At 43.9% G+C, this 15224-nt stretch overlaps 1 protein-coding gene across 2 annotated transcripts in view; it reads left to right on the forward strand.

The window, feature by feature from the left end:
• The window catches only part of PDK3 (pyruvate dehydrogenase kinase 3), a 159547-nt gene that overhangs the window by 39459 nt on the left and 104864 nt on the right, over positions 1-15224 (forward strand). The window contains exon 1 of one of the 2 annotated variants that reach the window (XM_021080538.2): positions 9732-10529. The exons of the other annotated variant lie outside the window; for it this stretch is intronic. The gene's annotated coding sequence lies outside the window, so the exon portion shown is untranslated. Of the gene's footprint in view, positions 1-9731; positions 10530-15224 lie in introns of those variants that run through there. 2 annotated transcript variants of the gene reach the window in all.

The raw sequence follows: 15224 nt of genomic DNA on the forward strand, positions 1-15224 counted from the left end.
TTTGCATATGTCAAACCATCCTTCTGAACCTGGGATGAATCCCACTTGGTCGTGGTGTATGATCTTTTCTATATTTTGCTGGATTTGGTTGGCTAAAATTTTGTTGAGAATTTTTGCGTCCATATTTAACAAAGATATTGGGTAGTGTCTTTGTCTGGTTTTGGTATTAGGGTGATAGTGGCATCATAGAATGTCTTTAGGAGTGTTACTTCTTTTTTTTTAAAATTATTTAATTGTACAGTGGCATTGTTTAATTATAATTATCATAAATTCTTTGATGGAGAGGAAATCAGAATCAGATGTAAGACTTCAGCATTCCAAGAATGATGTCAAATGATCCCCTTCATGGTGGATTATGCACTTATTTAATATGAGATATATTTCTTCTCCGGAGATTCCTTGTTTGTGTATCAATTGTACATTTTTGGTTTGCAGTTATTCTGAAGTTTTGATATAAGAATCTATATGTATACGAGATTGTTTTAAGTTGTTGTTCTCTTAATTGCAAGTTCATCTCCAGTGTCCTGCATTTGTAACCCACCTCTTCTTATGATTTCTGATTTTGATGGTATAATTGTGCATGGATGATTTTGTATCTTTACTATATATAAACCTTTACTGGTGAGCCTTGTCATTTGTGGTATTTTTGTTTCCTGTTGCTGTCTTTTCTTTCCTGCCTAGAGAAGTTCCTTGAGTATTTGTTGTAAGGCTGGTTTAGTGTTGCTGAATTCTCTCAGCTTTTGCTTATCTGTGAAGGTTTTGATTTCTCCTTCAAATCTGAATGAGAGCCTTGCTGGATAAAGTAATCTTGGTTGGAGGTTTTTTCCTTTCATCAGTTAAGTATATCATGCCACTCCCTTCTGGCCTGCAGAGTTTCTGCTGAAAAATCTGCCAATAACCTTATTGGGGTTCCCTTGTATGTTACTTGTTTCTTTTCCCTAGCTGCTTTCAAGATTTTCTCTTTGTCTTTAATTTTGGTCAGTTTGATTAATATGTGTCTCGGTGTATTCCTCCTTGGGTTTATTTTATATGGTACTCGTTGTGCTTCCTGGATTTGAGTGAGTGGTTCCTTTCCCATGTTAGGGAAATTTTCGGCTATTATCTCTTGGAATATTTTTTCTGTCCCCTTCTCTTTCTCTTCTCCTTCTGGCACCCCTATAATATGGATGTTGGTGCGTTTAACATTGTCCCAGAGTTCTCTGAGACTCTCTTCATTTGTTTTCAATCTTTTTCTCTTTTCTGTTCTGCATCCGTAATTTCTTCTAATCTGTCCTCTACCTCACTTAATCATTCTTCTGCCTCCTGTATTCTGCTATTAGCTGCTTCTAGTGAATTTTTTGTTTCAGTTATTTTATTTTGCATCTCTTCTTGTTTCAGTTTTATAGCTTGTATCTCTTTGCTCAGTGTTTCCTGTAAGTTATCCATCTTTGCCTCCAGTTTATTCCCAATGTCTTGCATCATCTTCAGCATCAACAGTCTAAAGTCTTTTTCCTGGAGGCTGAGAATCTCCTCATTGCTTAGCTGATTTTCTGGGGTTTTTCCTTTCTCCCTCATCTGAGTTATAGTTCTCTGTCTTTTCATTTTTATAGGTTTTTGGTGTGGTGACCTTTTTATAGATAATAGAGCTGTAGCCTCTCTTATTTCTGGTGTCTGCCCCCCTTGTGGCTGAAGTGGGTATGGGGGCTTGCTGTAGGCTTCCTGATGGGAGGGGCTGGTGCCTGCCCACTGGTGGGTGGAGGTGATTCTAATCCCTCTGGTGGGTGGGGCTTAGTCTCTGGATGGGATTAGGGGCAGCTGTGTGCCTGAGGCTTTTTAGGTAGCCTGTTTACTGAGGGGTGGGGCTGTGATGCCACCTGGATTGTTGTTTGCCCTTGGGCTTCTCAGTGCTGACTGATGGGTGGGGCCAGATTTTCCCAAAATGGCCACCTCCAGAGAGACACACACTGATGAATAATCCCGAGAGCTTTGCCTTCAATGTCCTTCCCTCACAACAAGCCACATTCACCCCTGTTTTCCCAGGATGTCCTTCAAGAACTGCAGTCAGGTTTGACCTGGGTTCCTGTGGAGACCTCGCTCTGTCCTGGGACCCAGTGCACGTGAATGTCTGTGTGCCTTTTAAGAATGGGGTCTCCGTTTCCCCCAGTCCTGTGGAGCTCCTGCGCACAAGCCCCACTGACCTTCAATGCCAGATGCTCCAGGGGCTCTTTCTCCCAGTGCCAGATCCCAGCATGTGAGGGTTTGACGTGGGGCTCAGAACTCTCACTCCTGTAGGTGAGTCTCTGTGAGCCAGTTAGTTTCCAGTCTATAGAGCTTCCCACCCAGGAGGTATGGGGTTGTTTATATCATGACGTCACCCCTCCTATCTCTTGATATGTCCTCTTCTTTTTCTTCTGGAGTAGGGTATGGGTTTTCCGGTCCATTTGGTTGAAGATTGCTCAGTCTTTAGTTGTGAATTTTGTTGTTTTTAGGAGAGAAGTCAAGCTGCAGTCCTTCTATTCTGCCATCTTCTGGGAGTGTTATTTCTTCTTCAACCTTTTGGAAAAGTTTAAGAAGGATGGGTATAATTTCCTCTTTGTATGTTTGGTAGAATTTGCCCATGAAGTCATCTGGTGCTGGACTTTTCTTTGTAGGGAATGTTCTTATAACATACTCAATTTCATTTCTAGTGATCAGTAGGTTCAGTTGATCTGTTTCTTCTTGATTCAGTTTTGGCAGGCTGTAAGTCTCTAGAAAGTTGTCCATTTCTTCTAGGTTATCAAATTTGTTGGCATATAATTTTTCACCATATTCTCTCTCTCTTTTTTTTTTTTTTTTTTTTTTTTTTTGCCTTTGCTAGGGCCACTCCTGCAGCCCATGGCAGCTCCCAGGCTAGGGGTCTAATCGGAGCTGTAGCCACCGGCCTACGCTTGAGCCACAGCAATGTGGGATCTGAGCCACATCTGCGACCTACACCACAGCTCATGGCAACGCCGGGTCCTTAACACACTGAGCAAGGCCATGGATCAAACCGGCAACCTCATGGTTCCTAGTTGGATTTGTTAACCACTGAACCATGACAGGAACTCCTCCTATGTTATTTTTTTTTTGTTTTTTTGGTTTTTTTGTTTTTGTATTTCTGCAGTATGCATTGAGACTTCTCCTTTTTCACTTCTTATTTTGTTCATTTCTTTTTTTGTCTTTGTGTCTTTTTAGGGCTGCACCCATGGCATATGGAGGTTCCCAGACTAGGGGTCTTATTGGAGCTATAGCCACTGGCCTAAGCCAGAGCCACAGCTACATGGGATCTGAGCCACGTCTGTGACCTACACCACAGCTCATGGCAATGCCAGATCCTTAACCCACTGAGTGAGGCCAGGGATCAAACCCGCAACCTCATGGTTCCTAGTTGGATTTGTTAACCACTGAGCCATGACGGGAACTCCAAGATTTTTCTTCTTTTTTGAGGAAGGCCTGTATTGCTGTGAATTTCCCTCTAAGCACTACTTTTGCAGCATCCTGTAGATTTTGAATGATAAATGATGTTTGTCAATAAATTTCCAAGTTCAGATAAAGAAAGAGGTGTCATCCCACTTCAGGTGCCAGTTCCAAGTCCTGGGCCACCTGTTCTTCTGGCTATAAATTGTAGGTTCCCATAACCCTCTCTTCAAGTTCAGTGGTTTTCTAGAATGGCTCACAGACCTCAGAGAAATACTTCACTTACATTTATGGCTTTTTTGTAAAGGATACAACTCAGGAATTGCCAGATGGAAGAAATGCACAGGGCAAGGTATGGAGAAGTGAGGGGCGTGGTGCTTCACTGCCTTCTCCAGGAGCACCACCTCCCAGCAAGTCCATGTGTTCACCAACCTGGAAACACTTTGAAATTTACTGTTCAAGAGTTTTTAATAGAATTCCATCTCCAGCACCACCTCCCCTTTCCAGAGGTTGGTGGGTAGGGCTGAAAATTCTAACCCTCTGATCACTCATTCTTTTTGGTGATCAACCCCATTCTGCACCTACCTAGGGGTCCCACCCTAAGTCACCTCATTAGCATAGACTCAGGTGTGATTGAAAGGGGCTGGTTGTGCCTAGCAAAAAAAAAAAAAATTCCTATCACTTGGGAAATTCCTAGAGTTTTAGGAGCTCTGCCAGGAACTGTAGAAAAGACTAAATATATTTTTGTATTATATCATACCCAGAAATTCTACTCCTAGATATCTACTCAAGAGAAATGAAAGTATATATCCACACAAAAGCTTCTATGTGAATGTTTATAGCAGCATTATTCATAATAGCCAAAAAGTAGAAGCAATCCAAATGTCTACCAGTTGATGACTGGATAAGCAAAATATGATCTATCCATACAATGGGATATTATTTGGCAATAAAAAGGAATAAACTTCTGGTAAATGTTATAATATGGATGACCCCTGAAAAAATTATGCTAATGGAAAGGAGCTGGACACACAAAAAATATATCGTATGATTCTATTTATCTGAAATGTCCCACATAGGCAATGGTATAGAGATGGAAAGTAGATTACTGGTTGCCAAGAGCTGGGAGGGTTGGCAGGAATGGAGAGTGACTGCATGTAGGTAAAGGGTGATAAAACAGTTCTAAAATTAGGTTGTGGTAATAGTTTCACAACTCTTTGAATATACTAAAAGACACTAACTTATACACTTTAAATGGATGAACTGTATGGTATGTGTATTATGTGTCAATAGAACTTTTCACAAAACTGAGCAAGTTGGCCAATTATTAGTAGATAAGCTGAGTTGACTTTGTATCTCAAATGTGCCTAACATATATCTTTATCTCAAAACCAACATGCACAGAAAAATGCATAATAACATGTAACACATAGATAATGTTTTGTAATCCTCCTTCTTTTTTTAACTTTAAAATAGACTTGAGCACTTTTCCATGTCATGACATAGTCTTTTACGACATAAATTTTTAACAGATACAGAGTATCCTGTTGTATGGCTGAACCTTATTTTATCCAGCCAAGTCACTATGATTTGAATGGTTTCTAATATGGAGCTATTATCAAACTCAGTGCCATAAACAGGCTGGTGGGCTTTGTATTTTTGACAGCATCTATGACCTTTTTTCACTGATCACTGTAGGGTCTCTCTCTTTTAAAAACTTTTTACTAAAGTATGATGTATGTATATAAAAGTGCCTATATCATATGTGTGCAGGTGGATATATTTCACAAACAACGCACTTGTGTAAGTAGGATCCACCTAAAGAAACAGAACATGACCGGCACTTCAGAAGCCCTCTCCTGCTCTCTGGGTCTTTTTTTCTTTTTCAGTTGAATATCGGGTGTCAGTACATCAAATTGGCAAATCCAATAGCCCCCTTTGGAGCAGAGCCAGTAAAGCCTTCATGGATTACCACTTAACATGCACTCGGGTCTCTGTGTGTATTTGCGCCTTGGCTCTCCCACTTTCAGTGCTGTGGTATCTAGTAACCATAATCCTCACCCAAGAGTCATTTGACTTGAATTTTCACCTTTTGGGTAGCTTCAGGAGCTGAATGGGCAGCTGCCAAGTTGAGCTGGCATGGGCAAGTGGCATGACCAGGCAGGTGGCACCTTCTTCCCTGCCCCACACACCCTTCAGTGCCTGTAAGGGGGAGCCTAAGAAATGGTGAGCAAAGGCCAGATGTTCTCAATGAGTAGATTGCAAACTTGGGTGCATATCAGAATCCCTGGGGAGCTTTAAAATGTAATGATACCTGGGACCCATCCACAGAGATTCCGATTTAATTGGCCTCAGGTATGGCCTGGGCATGGAGATTTTTTTTTTTTTAAATACCCAAGTGATTCCCAGGTGTAGCTGAGGCTGAGAACTTGTGCTCTAAACTCAGACTCTCTCTGGTGTCAGCATTAGCTGAGGATTAAGTGCCACATCTCACTGACTCTGTAATGTTTTTTTTTGTAATTCACACCAACTTTTTTTAGCTTTCCTTTGTGCAACACAACTTTAACATCCTGCTGTCTCCATAGATTGAACTGGCATTCTCTCAGAAGGTTGTGGATATGCCAGGTCATTTAGCCTGAATGGGAATTAAGAGGTCTTAAAACAATAATGAGTTACAAAAGTCTCTCCTTAAGCATATTTATGTGCTTTCCTATCTTTCCTGCAGATGATGTGTCCTGATAGAATAGGGTGCTCACTGGGAGAAATGATGGTTTCAGATGTGTAAATTACACAAGGGAGATTTGCAAAGCCATCATGTTGGATCCATCTGATTTGTTCCCTGTTTCCTGCAGAGGACACAAGACTTTAAGAAGGGCACTCTGCAGGCAGGGAGAACTTTCCCAAACAGAGGCCCAGACAGCATACTTGAGAGGTGACTAAAGGTTTCTTTTGTAAGTTACCTTGAAGGGGGAAAAGGAAATCCTTGGTTTATAAGCCACAACCAATGGACTGAGCAAAAGTCAGATAAAAGGAAGAATAAGGAGTCTGAGCAAAGCAAGAAGGGAGATGAGTCTGGGGTAAGTGGGTGCTTCCAGGGTGTGAAGGACATGCAGCTGATCCCCAGTAGAGGAAATGACCAGCTAGCTTACCAGGTGGAGCTGTTGGCAAGTGCAAGCAGAGCTTCCCAGGTACTGAGGCACAGGAAACACAGGTAAGTGTCATCTGTGTTAGACAGAAAGGGTAATAAGCAATGAAGGCAAGAACACAGATAGGGAAATGTCTCCTGATGCCCAGGGAAATGCCATGCTCTCCATAATTTCACCCTCCTAAATGTTGGCCTGGGAGTGCTGATATGTGACCTGGAGTGCCTAGGAACCGCATCCTTTCCCAAAGAGTGTTCAGTGGACCCTGGCCAGGAGGTCATCTCCAACAGAGCTCAGAGCTGATGATACACTTTCCCACATGATTTCAAAGCAGTGGTGGGTTCTGTCTTGTATTTATACAACCAACAGAAGAATCTATTTTGGAGAAAACAGGCAAAGAAGGGAGCTGAGGGTAGTAATTTTGTAGCCTGCTCTGTAATTTAGTCTGGTATTCTCTGCTGAAGGAGAAAATAGTCCCTGTGTTAACAGACAGTGGAGAATGAGAGAAGGAAAGATCAAGGAATCTGGATCCTGGTCCTGAAATTTTCAGTGTATTAGGAAGAGGGGAAAAACTTTTCTACTCCCCCCCCCCATTTTAACATCATAGAAAGACACACAGATGAAAATATAGATGGGTGGAGAGATAGATGAATATAGCAGGGTGGGCCGTGTAACAATAGATAGATGAGAGAAAGTGAGAGTATTGGCCAAGAGCATAGACACTGAAGACAGACTGCTGTCTGTTTCAGAGTCACAGCTGCCACCGATGAATAAGTGACCTTGGGCAGGTGATGCACCTTCTCTGTGCCCTAGTGTCTTTATCTGTAAAATGGGATGATAAGAGTACATACCTCACAGAGCCTGGCACAAAGTAAGCTAATACAAGTTCTCTTTAATTTTATTATTATCAGGATATTTTGAGAGAACAGATAAGAACTCTCTACCGCAGCCTGAGGAAGTCAGAGCGAATAGGCTCCCAAATCGGGGATGGGGGTAGTAGCTTGGGCTGAGTCTCCAATGCTACCTAGGAATTGTCAAGCTAGGAGGAAGATGGTATTCCCATTCTAGATAGAGGAGTGGGGCCTGTGGTTGAGGAAGATGTTTGTAAGGAAGGTTTTTAAGTGATTTGTGTTTTTGTGTTTGTTTTGTTTTGTTTTTGCTTTTTAGGGCCACACCTGCGGCATATGGAGGTTCCCAGGCTAGGGTCGAATCAGAGCTATTGTCTGCGACCTACACCACAGCTCACAGCAATGCTGGATCCTTAACTCACTGAGGGAGGCCAGGGGATGGAACCCGAAACCTCCTGGTTCCTAGTCAGATTCGTTTCCATTGTGCCGTGACGCAAACCCTGGTGATTTGTATTTTTTGAATCAGGTCCTTCCATGTTTGAAAAATAGGTGAACACATATATGAAAGTCACAATGTTTTGTTGTGTTTTTTCCTTCCAGTCCACAGGTGACTGGATCACAATATCTTGTGAAGCCTCCTAGTCTCCTCCCCAGGGTCTGTCGTCTCCAGTTTGAAAGTCATTACTGGAGTCGGCTGTGTCCTGAACTCAGGTCTTGCTTTCCTATGACAGCGCTATCCACACGGAGAGCCAGCGAGGGTTTTCAAACGGAGGGACTGCGAGGGAAATGGTTACTCAGCATTTGTCTCACCCTCTTCTCAGGGCACTTTTATGTACGGCAGAGTCTACACACCTAAAACTACATTTCCCAGACTCCCTGGCAGCTGTTTAATTTCAGTCCTACCAATCAGAGGCGGTCAGCTGAGACAAATTCAGACCTCTTTTATTTTTTTAATTTATTTTTGTCTTTTTAGGCCACACCCATGGCATATAGTTCCAGGGCTAGGGGTCGAATCGGGAGCAGACCTCTTTTAAAGTGGGGGAAGAGGCATGGTGGGAAGCTTCTGTTTTTTTGGCTGCAGCTTACAACAGGTCTGGTGTTCCTCCGAAGCCAGGGGTTCCAGCAGTGGCTTCCTGAATCCCTAGATCACAGCTGACGTCGGGCCCCTGGAGCCAGCGGCTGCGAGGGCAGCTTGACGGTTTGCTTACACAACCCCTTCCTGAGGGTGGTGTTTTGCTCTCAGGAGAACCGAGTTAACGTGCATCTGGTGTCTGCTGTAACCGGGACCCAGACCTGCTTTCTTTCCACCTTTGTCCAGTGCAAGGTCAACCCCACTCCCTCTGTCTCCTTCCCCTGCCTGTGGCCCTTCCCTGGAGTCATCCGGTCTTTGGGAAGGGAATCTCAGCACAGGCTTCTTGGTTACTTTCCTCCCAGGAGACACCTGGGCTTCTTATGCAAATTTCTCTCCTCCCACTTAGGCAAATCTGCAGTTCCTCTGCCTTGAAGCTTTTTGTTTGTTTAACCTTAAAAAAAAAAAAGAGAGAGAAATTAGCCTGCTTAACACCTTGCCATAAAGTGATGCCACTTTGGGGTGGAAAGAGTGATATAGCCTTGGGGGAGATGCTAGCAGAGCCAGCCAGAGGAATTAGGGAAATAAACTAACTGAAATGGAGAGGCAGGGCTTTCCAGATAATTTCTAAAGAAAGCACATTGTGGTGGGAGTAAGGATCTGTCCTCTGAGGTTGCAAGACTGATCTTTCAGGCTCTTAAACTTAAAGGAAAGTGAGATAGGGAGTTCCTGTTGTGGCTCAGCAGGTTACCAACCCCACTAGAATCCATGAGGATGCGGGTTTGATCCCTGGCCTTGATCATTGGGTTAAGGATCTGGTGTTGCTGTGAGCTGTGGTGTGGGCTGGCAGCTGCAGCTTCAATTCAACCCCTAGCCTGGGAACTTCCATTTGCCAAGGGTACGGCCCTTAAAAAAAAAAAAGAAAGAAAGAAAGAAAGAAAGAAAGAAAGAAAGAAAGAAAGAAAGAAAGAAAAAGTGAGATCAAGAGTAAACTCTAGCTCTGACCTGGGGTGGGGTGCCCTCTGCCAGGCCTGGGAGAGTTTCCGCTCTGGACAGGGGCCCCCAGTGCACTATGGGGGCCTTGCTCTATGCTCAGGCATCTGGCCCAGGGTGCCAAGTGGGAGCTGAAATCCAGCCCGAGCCCCACTTGCCAAACTGCGGGCCCCAGCACAGGGCTTTATGCTCCTAGAGGAAGGGATGGGTGCCTTTAAAAATCTGCATTAGTGTGTCATAGGGGCAGTCCTAGCTCCGGGTGGTGGGACAGAGGAGAGAGGCCTCTATGTGAAGCCTTGTGACAGCTCAGCTGGAAGGGTGCTTCCTCCCCTACCCTCTAAGGCAGGAGCCCAGCCCTCTCCCAGCTCTGCCTGAGACAGCAGTTTGCCCTTTTATTACATAACCACATGGAAAGGGCAAGGTGGCGTTGACTTTGTTACTGTTTCCTCTGCCAAGTCTTTTTATGTCCTAAAGTGCAGGTTAGGAACTCCAGCATCATTGCTGAGACTTTGAAAATTGCTTAGAAAGAGCCCTTCATGTCTAGAGAGGGTGCAGAGAGGGAGGGGAGAGGGGAAAAAAAAGGAGACCCAGTTCTCTCCGACTGCAAACTGCCAGTTTCCTTTCTAGAGTGACTAACTGCATTGGGTCTTTTGTTCCTTGCGTGGGGAGCATGTTCAACAAATAGAAAACCGGATGAGGTTGTTTGCAGAAATGCTTTGAAGGTGCCAGACCCTCTGCTGTAATAGCAGTGCAGGCCGTGTTTTCCACTGTCTGGAACCACATACACCAAAACCAGGCAACAGGTCCGACCAGAAGGAGCTGCTTGGGCGCGGAAGCCCTCAGTCTGCTCTTCCCGGGGCACCTCCTCCACGACGGCGGCGGCGGTGAGTGGGCAGTGAAGGATGTGTCAGCAGCAGCTTGGGCGGAGTCCCCATGCCCTCTGGGACAGGAAAAAAACGAAAGTGCATGCCAGAGAATGTGGAGTTTCAAGCCATAAAGGTGGTCACTAAAACCACTTTTTTAAAAGCACCAAAGAGAACAACAACAAAGAACCGTGTCATGGTGAGCTGATTTTCTCCCTCGGTGGCAGATGCTTTGCTTCTCCACTCCCAACTCTCTGCATTTTCATGCGCAGCGCCCCACCCCCAACTTCAACAGTCGGCAAGGGCGGCTCAGCCCTGAGATGCAATCTGGATGCCATTGCAACTCCAAAGTGCCCTAGCTCCTCAGGCGTGGGGACTCCAGCATAGGTGTTCCCTCTGGTCACCCGGTGTCCCCCAGCAGGATGATGTTCCAGCGGCCCACAGTGACAGCTTGCTTGATAACACCAAGTGGCTTCCTTCCCTCCCCTTCCTGTGCTAGCTTCCCCACTGCCCAACCCAAGTGTCCGGAAGGCTCCCAAATCAACTTCTTACTCTGCAACCCGTGTACCGAGGTCAGTGGCTGCTGCTGGGGGAGCCCCCACTAAGACATCCTCCTACCTGTATCTGTTCTATTGAAACTTGCTCTCTTCCCCTGTTTAACAGGTTTCACTTCCCTCTAAACTGTTTATCCTCAAATTCAGCACCAAGTTGGAGCGACTCCTCCATCCAATTGATATGTTCAATACAGGCATATCCACATTTTAAAAAATCCTTCTGTGATTCTAAGGCACTTTCTTTGGTAGATGGGAATTTGCTATATTAGATATTTGTTCTGATATCTGAATCATAGACAGGCTTTCACTTGGCAAATGTCTTCTCTGATCGTTTACCAAGGGAGGGCCATGTTTTAAATATATTAGGGGAATTTAGAACTCAAATGAATTCTTTTGTGTGTCCTTTCATTTAAAAAGCCCATGTGGGAGTTCCCACTGTGGCTCAGTGGTTAACGAATCAACTAGAATCCATGAGGATGCGGGTTTGATCCCTGGCCTCGCTCAGTGGGTTAAGGATCCGGCATTGCCGTGAGCTATGGTGTAGGTCACAGATGTGACACAGATCCCGCATTGCTGTGGCTCTGGCATAGGCTGGTGGCTACAGCTCCGATTGGACCCCTAGCCTGGGAACCTCCACATGCCATGGGTGCGGCCCTAGAAAAGACAAAAAGACAAAAAAATTAAACAATTGAAAAAATATAACATGTTACTTGAACCCAGAAATTCAGTTTCTGGGCACTTACTGAAATAAACTCAATTAGGAAATCTAAAAAATAAAGCCCACATTTATCTTTATGAATTTTCACGTTATTGTGTTTCCTTAAAGTGAACTATACTCACTTTGATTTAAACAGGATTTCACCTATAAGTCTCTCCCCTCTTTTTATGCTATTTATATGAGTGCTATTTAGGCCATTACCAAGCAACTAATACAGATCTATCTGAAATACAATATCGATGGTACAGAGCCTACAGGGAATTATTTGTGTTTCCCAGCATCGCTTTAGGATTACCATATTTCTTTTTTTGTCATGAGTTTATTGAGGAATGCTGGGTAAGTCTCTCTGACACTGCATTCTTCAGTTTTTAAAACTAATTAAATGTTAATTAATATTTGCAGTTATATGAACTAAAGAAAGAATGTGACTGTATCTCTCTTTTAGAAGCAAAATACTAGGGCTTATTTCCATGTAAAACAGTGTTTATATAGAGAAAATGAGAAGTCAAAGAAGTAGAAGAAAAAACATCTATATTTCTCATGCATGCAGGAAACTCAACATTACATTAGTGTATTTTCTTCCAGTCTTTCTATGTATAATTTTTATGTTTTCATTATCTTCATAGCATAAGCACATTCTATGTTATTTTCTCTTGTTGGACATCAGATATCATCTTAATAGCAACATGAAATTCCAGTGGGTAGATAAGCCACAGTTTACTTATCTAGTTACCTATGTTCAGACACTTTTTGCCTATTTTTGCCATTATACATAATGGGCAGCAGGATTTGGTGTACATTGTAGTATGTTTTCTCAGTTTTTTTTCCTCCAGCATTTGTTAATCTTCATTCATGATGGGTAGCTCCCATGCTACATAGATAATGGGTTTCTATACCTTTCTTCCATACATATTGAGTTCCTGGTCTTTGCTGGGCATCTCTGGGGAACCAAAGATGAATAAGTCACAGCATTGATCTGCAAGGAGCTTGGCATATGGAAGAGGAACACAGACAGAAATAAGAGCAACCTAGGAAGAGTTCTACACAGGGTATGAGAGCTCTGCCCAAGGTATTGTGAAAGCCCAGAGGAGCAAGTCTAACTTGAGCCAGGAAAGGGTTTTAGACACATGAATAAGATCCCAACAGACAGCACAGATAAAGACAATAAATCAGGGTAATGTGATAGCAATGGGAGGAAGGCAACAATGGTAGATAGGGTGAATAGGGGAGGCCTCTCTGAAGAGGTAACGTTTGAACTGAGACTTGAATAACAAGGGGTTTCCAGCCAGTCAAGGGCCTGATGGGAGAGTGCTTACGGCAAAGAAACAGCGAGCACTAAGGAGACTTCAGTTAACTTGGCTTATTCAAGGAAGAGCACGATGGGAATGCCATGCGTGAAAGGGAGCGTTGTTGACATCAGGCAATGGGAGAGGAAATGAAAATAGGTTAAAAAAGATTGTAGGGGAGTTCCCATCGTGGCTCAGTGGTTAATGAATCCGACTAAGAACCATGAGGTTGCGGGTTCGATCCCTGGCCTTGCTCAGTGCGTTAACGATCCGGCGTTGCCGTGAGCTGTGGTGTAAGTTGCAGATGCGGCTTGGATCCCGCGTTGCTGTGGTTGTGGCATAGACCAGCAGCTACAGCTCCGATTGGATCCCTAGCCTGGGAACCTCCATATGCCGCACGAGTGGGCCTAGAAATAGCAAAAAGAGCAAAAAGACCAAAAAAAAAAAAAAAAAGATTGTAGGGCTGATTTGAGAGCTCAGCTCATCTTGGAGAGCATAAATCAGTCGTGGTACTGATACATAAGGTTGCACGATTTTTTCGATGCTGCTGAGTAGCAGTGGAAGTAGAGAAGGTAGATGGTCGGATTGATATATGGTTGGAGATTTCAGAACACGTGTAACAAAAAGATAGTGGGGCAGGAGTCCCCACTGTGGTGCAGTAGGTTAAGGATCTGGTGTTGTCTCTGCAGCGGCTTGGGTCACTGCGGAGGCACGGGTTTGACCCCTGGCCTGGTGCAGCGGGTTAGGGATCCAGCATTACCACAGCTGTAGTGTAGGTTGCAGCTGCAGCTTGGGTTTGGGTTCTGTCCCTGGCCTGGGAACTTCCATATGCCACAGGTGTGGCCAAAAAGAGAGTGGGATATGCTGGGAATAGAGAGATTATAGTGTTGTGCTCTAAGAGCTAGGCTGGGTAAGTGGAAGATGAGAAGGTTGGGAAGAGGCAAGTGTGACACACAGGAAGAGAACAGAATGCTGGCAATTGGAGGTCTTAGAGGATTTAGAGAACATATGTGATGGAAACAAGATAGGGTTTAATCCTGAGAGTAGAATACTGGAGTTTAAGAAAGCAGAGTTCAGACAGCTTTGGGTGCTACCAAAGTCCATTGCTGAGGTAAAATGGAGTTGATGGTTGAAGAAGTGATCAGAGAAGCAGGGTATAAGATGGGTGTTGGGACTTCATCAAATTAAAAACTTTTGTGTTTAGCGTTCCTGCTGTGGCAAAATGGGTTAAGAATCCAACTGCAGCAGCTCCGGTTGCTGTGGAGGTGTGGGTTCAATCCCTGGCCCAGCATAGGTCGAAGCTGCAGCTCAGATTCAATCCCTGGCCTGGGAACTTCCATATGCCATGGGTGTGGCCATAAAAAGAATAAAAAATGTTGTGCTTCAAATGTCATCACTAAGAAAGTAAAAAGACTGGAGTTCCTGTTGTGGCTCAGAGGATTAAGAACCTGACTAGCGTCCATGAAGATGTGGGTTTGATCCCTGGCCTTGCTCAGTGGGTTGAGGATCCAACATTGCTGCAGGCTGTGGCACAGGTCGTAGATGCGGCTTGGATCCTGCATTGCTGTGGCTGTGGAGTATGCCAGAGGCAGCAGCTCTGATTTGACCCTTAGGCTGGAAACCTCCATATGCCATAGATGTGACCCTAAAATGACAAAGAAAAAAAAGAGAAAGTAGAAGGACAACCTACACAATGGGAGAAAGTATTTGCTCCCATTGTATCTAAAGTATTAAAACATAACTAACCCAGATAAAAAGGAATAGGCAAGGAATGTGAGTAGACATTTCTCCAAAGACAATATACAAATGGGCCATAAGCACATGAAAATATGTTCAACATCATTAGCCATAAAGGAAATGCAAACCAAAACCACAATGTGATACGGCTTCACACCCACTAGGATGGTTATAATCAAGTAAGCAGATCATACGCAGGTGTTGGCAATATTGGAACCCACATTCATACACTGGTGATGGGAATGCAAAATTGTCTGGCTGCTTGAGAAAATAGTTTGGCAGTTCCTAAAAATGTTAAAATTAGAGTTACCGTATGACCTCGCAATTTCACTCCTAGGTATATACCCAAAAGAAATGAAAGGATCGGTCCATACAGAAACTTGTACACAAAAGTTCACAGCAGCATTATTCAATAGCCCCAAGTGGAAACCACCCAAACGTCCATTAACTGACAAATAGATACACATAATGTGGTGTGCCCATACAGTACTGTGACATGGATGACCCTTGAAAGCGTCATGCTAAGTGATTGGAGACTGTTGCAAAAGACCACATATTCTATGATATGTGATTCTATTTACATAAAATGTCTGGTATAG

Source organism: Sus scrofa, chromosome X (genome assembly GCF_054392235.1).
Source record: "Sus scrofa isolate SSC_HxYL_T2T_F1_AM1 chromosome X, Sscrofa_HxYL_maternal_Yorkshire_Landrace_v2.0, whole genome shotgun sequence".
NCBI classification, from domain to species: Eukaryota; Metazoa; Chordata; class Mammalia; order Artiodactyla; family Suidae; genus Sus; species Sus scrofa.